Below are 8,952 nucleotides of genomic sequence, written 5' to 3'. Positions count from 1 at the left end.
GGGCCGTTAAGGAATGTGTTGTTCGTTGCCATTGTTTATACACGTTGCTGATATATAATGCTTTCGCTTTGTGGTAAACATCAGTCAGATTGAGGCCGCCCTTTCCCATGGGGAGCGTCAAGGTTTCAAATGCGACTTTGAAAATTTGTCCCCTACTGAAAAAGTGGCCGAGCGCCGCAAGCATGCGTTGTGCTATGACCTTTGGTATTGGGAGGATTTGCGCGACATAATTGACTTTTGAAACGATGTAAGTATTGACTAAAAGCACTCTTTGTATGGCGTTGAGATTTCGCAAATGATGTTGCCGTATGCCGGCCCGAATTTGTGCCAACAATCTCCTATAGTTAAGAGCAGCCGTGCAGCGGATGCTGCGCGTGTATTCAATGCCGAGACATTTAAAAGTTGCCATCCTTTTTAGTGAACGGCTATTGACAAGTTCTAGTCCCCTTCCAAGTGCCATAACGCCAGACGTTTTACAGTTGACTTTCGCTCCTGAGGTTGCTTCATAAGTGTTTATCAGCTGAAACGCGCGTTCTAAGTCTTCAACTTTCGTCACCACGAAACTGACGTCATCCGCAAATGCCTGGAAGACAATCTTCTGGCCATGTATACGTAATCTCGGAAGGTCTTGCGTCAGGGAGAACAGCAAGGGTTCAAGAGCAACTGCAAACAAAGCCATTGACATCGGGCAACCTTGTCGGACCGACCTAGTGATGGAAATAGGTTTACTTAGTTGTCCGTTGAGACAGGATCTTAGATGTTCCGTTTCTCAGCAGGAGTGTAACAGTGTCAATAACTTTCCGTGGAAAATTCATTGCTGCCATCGCGCACAGAAGATATGAGTGACTGACTTTATCGAATGCTTTTTCAAAATCTATTGAGACTAGAGCGCATCGGATGTCACAAGCGGCGGCTGTAGCTATGATATCTCTATATTCGCTTAACGTCTGCTGGATGTTTCTAGTTTTCCCAACGCTCGTTTGATAGGCCCCCGTGACAGTACTGAGTACCGTACTGAATCGCTGCATCATGACCCGCGCGAATATCTTATAATCCATATTAAGTAATGTAATCGGTCGGAGATTGTCGACTGTCTTGCCCACTGGGGTTTTTTGGACCAATACCACTATGCCCTCACAGTATTCCCTTAGGATATCATCTCCAGCGTTTAGGATATCATTACAGACCATGGTCATCTTTGGAACTAAATAGTGTCGAAAAGTTCTATAAAACTCGGCCGGTAATCCGTCGGGGCCAGGCGATTTATTCTGTGGGCTCCCTCGAATGGCGTCCGCTACTTCATCGTCAGTTATTACTGCAGCGAGGCCGTCTGCTTCTTCCGTGCTCAATGTCGCAAAACGGCGTGCCATGAGGGCTTGCTGCGCCGCTATATCCACCGGGTGTTCCGTTAACTGTGCTGTGAAATGTTTATAAATCTCGTCTCGTATGTTGCGCTGGTGGTGTAAGTGTCGACCATCTGCAGTGTGCAGTTCTGTCAATATCTTTCTGTGCCCTCTTTTCTGTTCGCGAATAACATGATACATTGATGTCGTTTCGTCCTGTACGGCGTTTTGCAGACGTGTCCTGACTTTACAGCCTTCCAATTGCTTCCGTTTGAGGGTTAAAATCGTAGCCTGTATTCGTTTACTATGCATATGATTTGCTATTACCGTTGCATCTTCTCGATATAAATCCCTTAAACACTGAAAGTAGAATTCCAGGGTTTGCTTCTGCCAGGCACATCGATCTCTGGAATAATTCTTCATCGCTTTTGTTAAGGCGGGTTTTGCACATTTTATCCACCACGTAATGGCAGAGTCGTATGCGGGAAACTTTCGTTCGCATTCTGCCCACGTGTTGCGGAAGACTGTGTGACACTCGGGTTCTGTTAAATGCGCTACATTTAGTTTCCAGGTCCCCTTGCCCTGTACGTCCCTTGTTTGGCTAAAGTGACGGTACATAAATATGCCACATGATCTGTAAAGACAGTCGGCCATAGCTCTGGCTGCAAAACATGTTCACTCATATTTGCTGATGCGTAGATTCTATCGACGCGGCTAGCTGAGTGACCAGCAACGAATGTGAATCCGGGCCTGTCACCGTGTCTATGCTCCCATGTGTCAATTAAATTTAACTCTTCAATGATGGCGCGAAGCTCGGCGGACGGATTGAAATTTAGTGTCTGGTCTATGGGACTGAGTACACAGATAAAATCACCAGCGAATATAAGTTGGTCTGAAGGTGGTGTGAAAAGTGGCACAATGCCATCTTTAAAAAACTCTGCTCTCTGTCGTCGTCTCCCAGAACCGGAAGGGGCGTAGAGATTAATAAATCTGGTAGTATCGATAGTAGTCGCTATACCTCTGCTATTCGCCAGGCGTTCGATATGTGACATCACTATCCCTTCCTTAGCCATGATCGCGGTCCCTAGTTCAGTACCATTTCCAGGATTAACGACGGCATTGTAACTTGTGATACGGTCAAGGTTAATATTGGTCACTTCCTGCACCGTAATGAGATCAATATCAGCGGCATAGAGAAAATCTTGAAGGTTTTTTAAGTTGAGTGGGCTACTGATCTTATTGATGTTCAATGTCGCAATGGGGTAAGCTTGCAAGGACGTCATGAGAACAGAGGTCTAGGTGACAATATGCCTACTATTGATGTTCATGGCGAACATCATCTAAAAGATATCCGCGTCATCAGCCACTGCACCGACGCCGGCGGTAGCCGTGTGTTGCTGGTGGGACACACCTGCTTGAGCTTCTGATGACGGATTCTCTATACCGCGCCGATCCCGTACTAAATCTTCTTCCCGACCACCCTCTTCAACGTCATCTGACCAATCGCACACGAACTTGTCTGCGTTCATATCGCAATCCGAGAGCTTGGAACATTCAGGCATAGGGTTCGGATCCAATGAATCGGCCACCGCAGGGTCCCCTGAGGGCGATCGTCCGTGATCAGTGTCCAATTCGTCTGTCCAAGATTTTTTTGCCGTTTTGCTGGTTGCCGACGACGATGGGTCAGTTACTTCAGTCAGTTTCTGTCTGGCGTGGTTCGCCTTTTCACCCAATATTGGCGCCTTTGCTTCTGCCCCTTGATGAGCTAGCCGGCGTTTCTTCTGAGATTTGGGAGACCGCGGGGGCTGGTGGCCAGCCACCTCGTTCGACTCCATCCGGTCCACGTCGGACTTGTCGTCTCGAACCGGTACGCCCGCCGGAATACTTTCGGTGTCCGGTGGGTGTCCCATCTCAGAGTGAGTATTGCCCTCCTTCTGGGTGTGTGAAAAAGGAACATTCGGTACATCGTTCGCTTCCATTGGTGTAGCGCCTTCGTGCACTGCGTGCAAACCCTCTAGCGAAACATATAAACTAGGTTCCGAGGTGACATTAGCCCGAGCGGCGGCGACGTATGATAATGGCAACGTAGACGTCGGGCCGCGCAACTCACGCTCTCCGGCCGGTATTTGCGCCACGCGTCATTGGACACACTAAGCACGGATAAGTTCTGTGGACCCACATCCCGCACAAGTTCTAGGCTGCCCGTCATAAATCACTATGGCCCTGTAGCCACACACAGTGATGTAGGACGGAATGTGCTTTAACATATCTATCTTCACCTGATGGACACCGTTTAGCACTGGGAAAATATGCATGGTCTACCACTTTTCTGCCGTATTGCTGATGACTGTTCCATATTCCCTCAATTTGGCATTAATCTGGTCAGCGGAAATTTCAAAGGGTAATTCAAATATGAGAACAGTTTTCACTCCGAGACCAGCATGCGAAATTCTGACATCACCAACATTGCCGTCAGAATGGTTGAACTTCAACACTCCTCCACAAGATTGAACGACCTGCTACCATTTCTCGGGATTCAACAATTTGAGGTACACCGTACTGCTGACGATAGACAGGTGAATGCCAATCATATCATCAATAGTTATTTTCATGACGTCTCTAATAAATAACTCAACCTCAAAGGATTTGGGTCGTGCATAATGAGGGTCAAAACTCAATTTCAACGTGTCTTTCCGTATAAGTTGATCCATTATAGTCGAATGCAATTCATCACGCCACAATAAAACTACGTAGCAATGCGCACACTCACCAAACAGCACGCGACCGCCACAGGCGAGAGCGAAAACAACCCTCGTCCGCCCGCAAGGCCGCTGCCGGCTGACTGCGCCCACTGAGCTAAAGAGGCGCGGCGTAGCGGAACTTCTGAGTACTTCGTCCGTACGGTCGTCTGAATCATCAGACTTCAGCTGACAACACTTAATATTTTCGACTAATATTTGCCGCTATAGTGACCCATTACTGCTTGGCTACACATCTGACACGTAGCCGATGTTCTCTCCAAACAAAACCACCTGCACGTCAGAACATGACTTTCACACATGTCTACAAAATCACCTTCACCTTCAAATACAGTTTTCTTGCGACTGATGGAGACGTAGGCAAATTTTAAAGTTGCTATTTCCATTACATCACGTTAGTCAGAAAATCGGTAATTTACATCTGCAGCAGAAAAAAATTCTGTTCCGCCCAGAGTAGGGCTCGAACCCACGACCCTGTGATCAAGAGTCTCATGCTCTACCGACTGAGCAAGCCGTGCTGCCTCGTTGGATACCTGCTGGGTAGCAGATCACACAGTTGGTTGGTCCCATACAGAATCTCTCCATGCTGCCTAATGTTTTCCTAACGTCACACTCGTCACGTACTTCACTTTTATTTCATAATCATTTCTGAGAGGTAAAGGAATTGCATGACAATCTGCAGAGCTAGCGGCGTCAAAATTAACACACATACTTGACGTGACTCAAAAGCCGGACGAGTTACTTTCCGACGTTGTTTTAGATGTGCAAGTGCCAGTCAAACCTCGCGATGAGGGCACTCTGCCGACCATTTCGCTAGTTAACACCGGTCTTGTTGTGTGTGTTTCAAGCTCAAGACCATCTCCAAGCACCAAATGGTCATCAGCAACATTCAGACGGTTTCGTACTGCACAATTGCTACAATAAAACGGTATGTTTGTTTTTCAGAACTGGAGAAACACGACCGTGACAGGATTCGAACCTGCAATCTTCGGATCCGAAGTCCGACGCCTTATCCATTAGGCCACACGGTCACTGACGACCCAGTACAAACTTATATACGACTCATCTCGAAACGCTCACACCCCCTGAGGAATTGTGTTTTCGTTCCACACAGAAGCTGCCCCTTACTCTTTCCCACCCATTCGTTACATTCAACCTCTTACGAGACCGACGAAACATAGACAGGAAAACAAGACCACACACTTTGCGCATTCAGAATCGATGGCAGGGTGTCCCTCGCCGCATTTGCTACGATGGCCATTTGCTACATCTGCAGAAGCGGCGGCGGCGACGACGACGGCGACGACGACGACGACGACCGCGAGAGGCTCAGACATTTGTGAGAAATACATCTATAAAATGTAATTCAGGCTGCCTCTTCCCACCTTATGCCGTACCTTTTTTTCCTTATTGTTATTTTATACCTATACATAGGTAGGCCAGCAGCGGCGTAACTCAGCCGCTCTTCGGCCACAGACATGAACATAGTACAAGCAGTAATAGACACACAGAGACATTGAGGTTAAAAAACAGTAGACAAAACAGAGTGAAATAACAGAAGCCGTTCACTGTGGAGCAGTCAAGTTAAAAGTGATTCACACAGCACATAACGGAGAGATACAAAGTAGCACACATGAACGATGGAGCACGGAACAAGAGACACGGATCACTAGGGGGACGACAGAACACATAAGCACTGCGGTGACAATCTCTGGTGGTTGGTGATGTACTTGTCACACGAGTAAGGCCGGGGACCTGCCAGAGAGAAGGGGCAAGGGTAGGAGGGAATGGGGGAGGGGTTGATGCCAATGGGGAGAGTAAGGGCGAGGGAGGGGTGGTGTGCAGAAGCCCAGGGAGAGGGGGAGGGGAGGGAAGAAGGGAAGGAGAGAAGGGAGAGAGGGTGCCCACAGGATAAGGAGAGGAGAGGGAAGGCAAAGCTCAAAGTTGGTAGGAGGGGTAAATAGAGGGGAGGAGGGCTTTATCTGGGAGGGGGAGTTGGCGGAAGCCACCTTGGGAGAGGGTGTGGAGAGTGGGAGAGCAGGTGGGATACAGGAGTACAGGCGCGGCAGTGGGTTGGGGTGGGAGAGGATGGGAGAGACAAGCGGGTGGGGAGGATCAAGCTTGTGGGAGGTGTAGAGGATCCGTATCCATTCGAGGAAAAGGAGGAGGTGTGGGAAGGGGATGAGGTCATAGAGGATCCGCGTGGGGGAAGGGAGGCTGATGCGATAGGCGAGGCGGAGTGCATGGCGTTCAAGGATTTGAAGGGATTGGTAAAAGGTAGGAGGGACGGAGATCCAGGCGGGATGGGCATAACAAAGGATAGGACGGATGAGGGATTTATAGGTGTGGAGGACGGTGGACGGGTCCAGACCCCATGTGCGGCCAGAGAGGAACTTGAGGAGGCGGAGTCGGGAGCGTGCCTTGGCTTGGATTGTCCGGAGATGAGGGGTCCAGGAGAGGCGACGACCAAGAGTGACGCCAAGGTACTTGAGGGTGGGGGTGAGGTTAATAGGACGGCCATAAATGGTAAGATAGAAATCAAGGAGACAGAAGGGTGGTTTTGCCTACGATGATTGCCTGGGTCTTGGAAGGATTGACCTTGAGCAACCACTGGTTACACCAAGAGGTGAACTGGTCAAGATGGGATTGGAGAAGGTGCTGGGAGCGTTGCAAAGTGGGGGCGAGGGCTAGGAAGGCGGTGTCATCGGCGTATTGGAGAAGGTGTAGGTGGGGGGGGGTGCAGGCGGAGGCATGTCCGCCGTATAAAGAAGGTAAAGAAGAGGGGAAAGGACGGAGCCTTGGGGCACACCGGAGGAGGGGTAGGAATCCGGGTTGTGGATGGTGACATAGGAAGAACGGTGGGAAATGAAGGAGGCGACCAGACGGACGTAGTTTATGGGAAGGGCAAAGGTTTGGAGCTTGAAGAGGAGACCAGAATGCCATACACGGTCATATGCGCGTTTAAGGTCGAGGGAGAGAAAGATGGCAGAGCGACGGGAGTTGAGTTGTCCTGAGAGGAGGTGAGTGAGGTGAAGGAGAAGGTCATCGGCAGAGAAGGATGGCCGAAAGCCACATTGGGTGGAGGGAAGGAAGCGGTGCTGGTGGAGGTGCTGGTAGATGCGGCGGGTAAGAATGGATTCAAGGACCTTGCTGAAGACCGAGGTAAGGCTTATAGGACGGTAGGAGGAGACAGCAGAAGGTGGTTTATCAGGTTTGAGGAACATTAGGATCTGGGAGGTTTTCCACAGGTCGGGGTAGAAGCCGGTGGACAAGACCACAGTGTACAGTCTGGCCAGGGTGGAGAGGAAGGAGGCGGGAGCTTCACAGAGGTGATGGTAAGTAACACGGTCGTGACCAGGAGCGGTGTTGGGTTTGGTGCGGAGTATAGCTAGGATGTCTTGAGTAGTGATAGGGGTATTGAGTTCGGTGTGTGTAATGTTGTCCAAGTATTGGAAGCCAGGAGCGAGTGGAGGGACAGAGGTGTCAGTTCGATCACGGACATCGGGGAAGAGGGAATAATGGAAGTGGGGATCGTCAGGGATGGTAAAGATATCCGTGAGGTAGGAGGCAAAATGGTTGGCCTTACTAAGGTTGTCAGGAAAGGGACGGTCATTATGGAGTTAAGAGGTAGGGTAGCATTAAGACGGGTGCATGTCTGTCGCTAGTCCCGGCGTTTCTTAGCCGTGAGCAAGTTCCGGATGTGTCTCTGGAGTTGCCGGTGGCGTCGTAGTGTGTCCCGGTCACGCGTGTGAAGGAAGGCACAGTAAAGATGACGGGATTCTCGAAGGAGGAGAACGGCCTGTGGGGGTAAAGTGGAACGGTGTGGGTGGACAGCGACGGTAGGAATGTGGGCCTCCACGTCCTCAGACAAGGTCTGCTGGAGAAAGGACGCGGCATGGCTGATGTCATCAGGTTGGTGGTAGGTGAGGGGGTGGCTATCGACTCGGGCAGTAAGGGTATTCCGGTAGGCATTCCAGTCGGCACGGGAGTAATCATGGACATACTTGGGGGGTGGGTCAAGGCGATGGTCGGGACGGGGGCGACGACCGTCAGATATGGTAAGGAGGACAGGGAGATGGTCACTGCCAATAGGATCAAGGACGTCCACCGCTATGCGGCCAAGGAGGTTGGGGGAGGCCAGGACAACATCGGGAGTGGTATTGGATTCAGGGCGGATGTGTTGGGGAAGAGGAAGGACATCTCCTTGCAGGGTGGCGAGGAACCGATGCCACCGCTGTAGCTGGGCAGCGGAGCGACTATGGATGTTAAGGTCGGCGGCAATCACGTAGGAGGAGAAGGTACGGTCGATGTGGGAAAGGAAGTCGAAAGGAATAGGGGCAGTGGAGCGGACATAAATGGTGGCACAGGTAATGGTGAGGCCGGGGAAGAAGAGGCTGAGGATCAGATGTTCTGTGGGGTCAGGAGGCAGGGGTTGGAGCCGAACAGGGATCTGGCGGTGGTGGCCAATGGCGACTCCACCACGCGCTATTGGGAGGGGATTGTCGGAGCGATGAAGGAGGTAGGGGGAGGTGTGGACGGTGATGTGGGGCTGGAGAAAGGTTTCGTTCAGGAGGAAGGCAGCAACGCAGTGGGTCGTGAGTGTATGCAGAAGGAGGTTCTTGTTGACAGGAAGGGAGCGGATGTTATTGAACAAGAAACGGTGCTGTCGCGCCATGATGGGAATTTAGACGAGGGTGTCAAGATGGGAGAAGGTGAAGTGGGCCTGGTTATGGGAGTAGGTGGCATAGGTATTGAGATGGAACACGGAGCGTGCGGCGAGAGATATCTGCTGGAGAGTGTGGGGGCGCTGAAAAGGATGGACGTTTCGGAGGACAATGGTGACAAAGCGG

At 50.7% G+C, this 8,952-nt stretch overlaps 1 non-coding gene across 1 annotated transcript; it reads right to left on the bottom strand.

The window, feature by feature from the left end:
- Positions 1 to 5,060: 5,060 nt before the first annotated feature.
- On the bottom strand, positions 5,061 to 5,133 carry Trnar-ucg (transfer RNA arginine (anticodon UCG)). The gene has a single exon. It is a non-coding gene; the product is annotated as a tRNA-Arg (tRNA).
- Between the last annotated feature and the right edge of the window lie 3,819 nt (positions 5,134 to 8,952).

This window comes from Schistocerca gregaria, chromosome 10 (genome assembly GCF_023897955.1).
Source record: "Schistocerca gregaria isolate iqSchGreg1 chromosome 10, iqSchGreg1.2, whole genome shotgun sequence".
In the NCBI taxonomy this organism is placed as follows: domain Eukaryota; kingdom Metazoa; phylum Arthropoda; class Insecta; order Orthoptera; family Acrididae; genus Schistocerca; species Schistocerca gregaria.
This window is presented reverse-complemented; position numbering and strand designations above follow the sequence as displayed.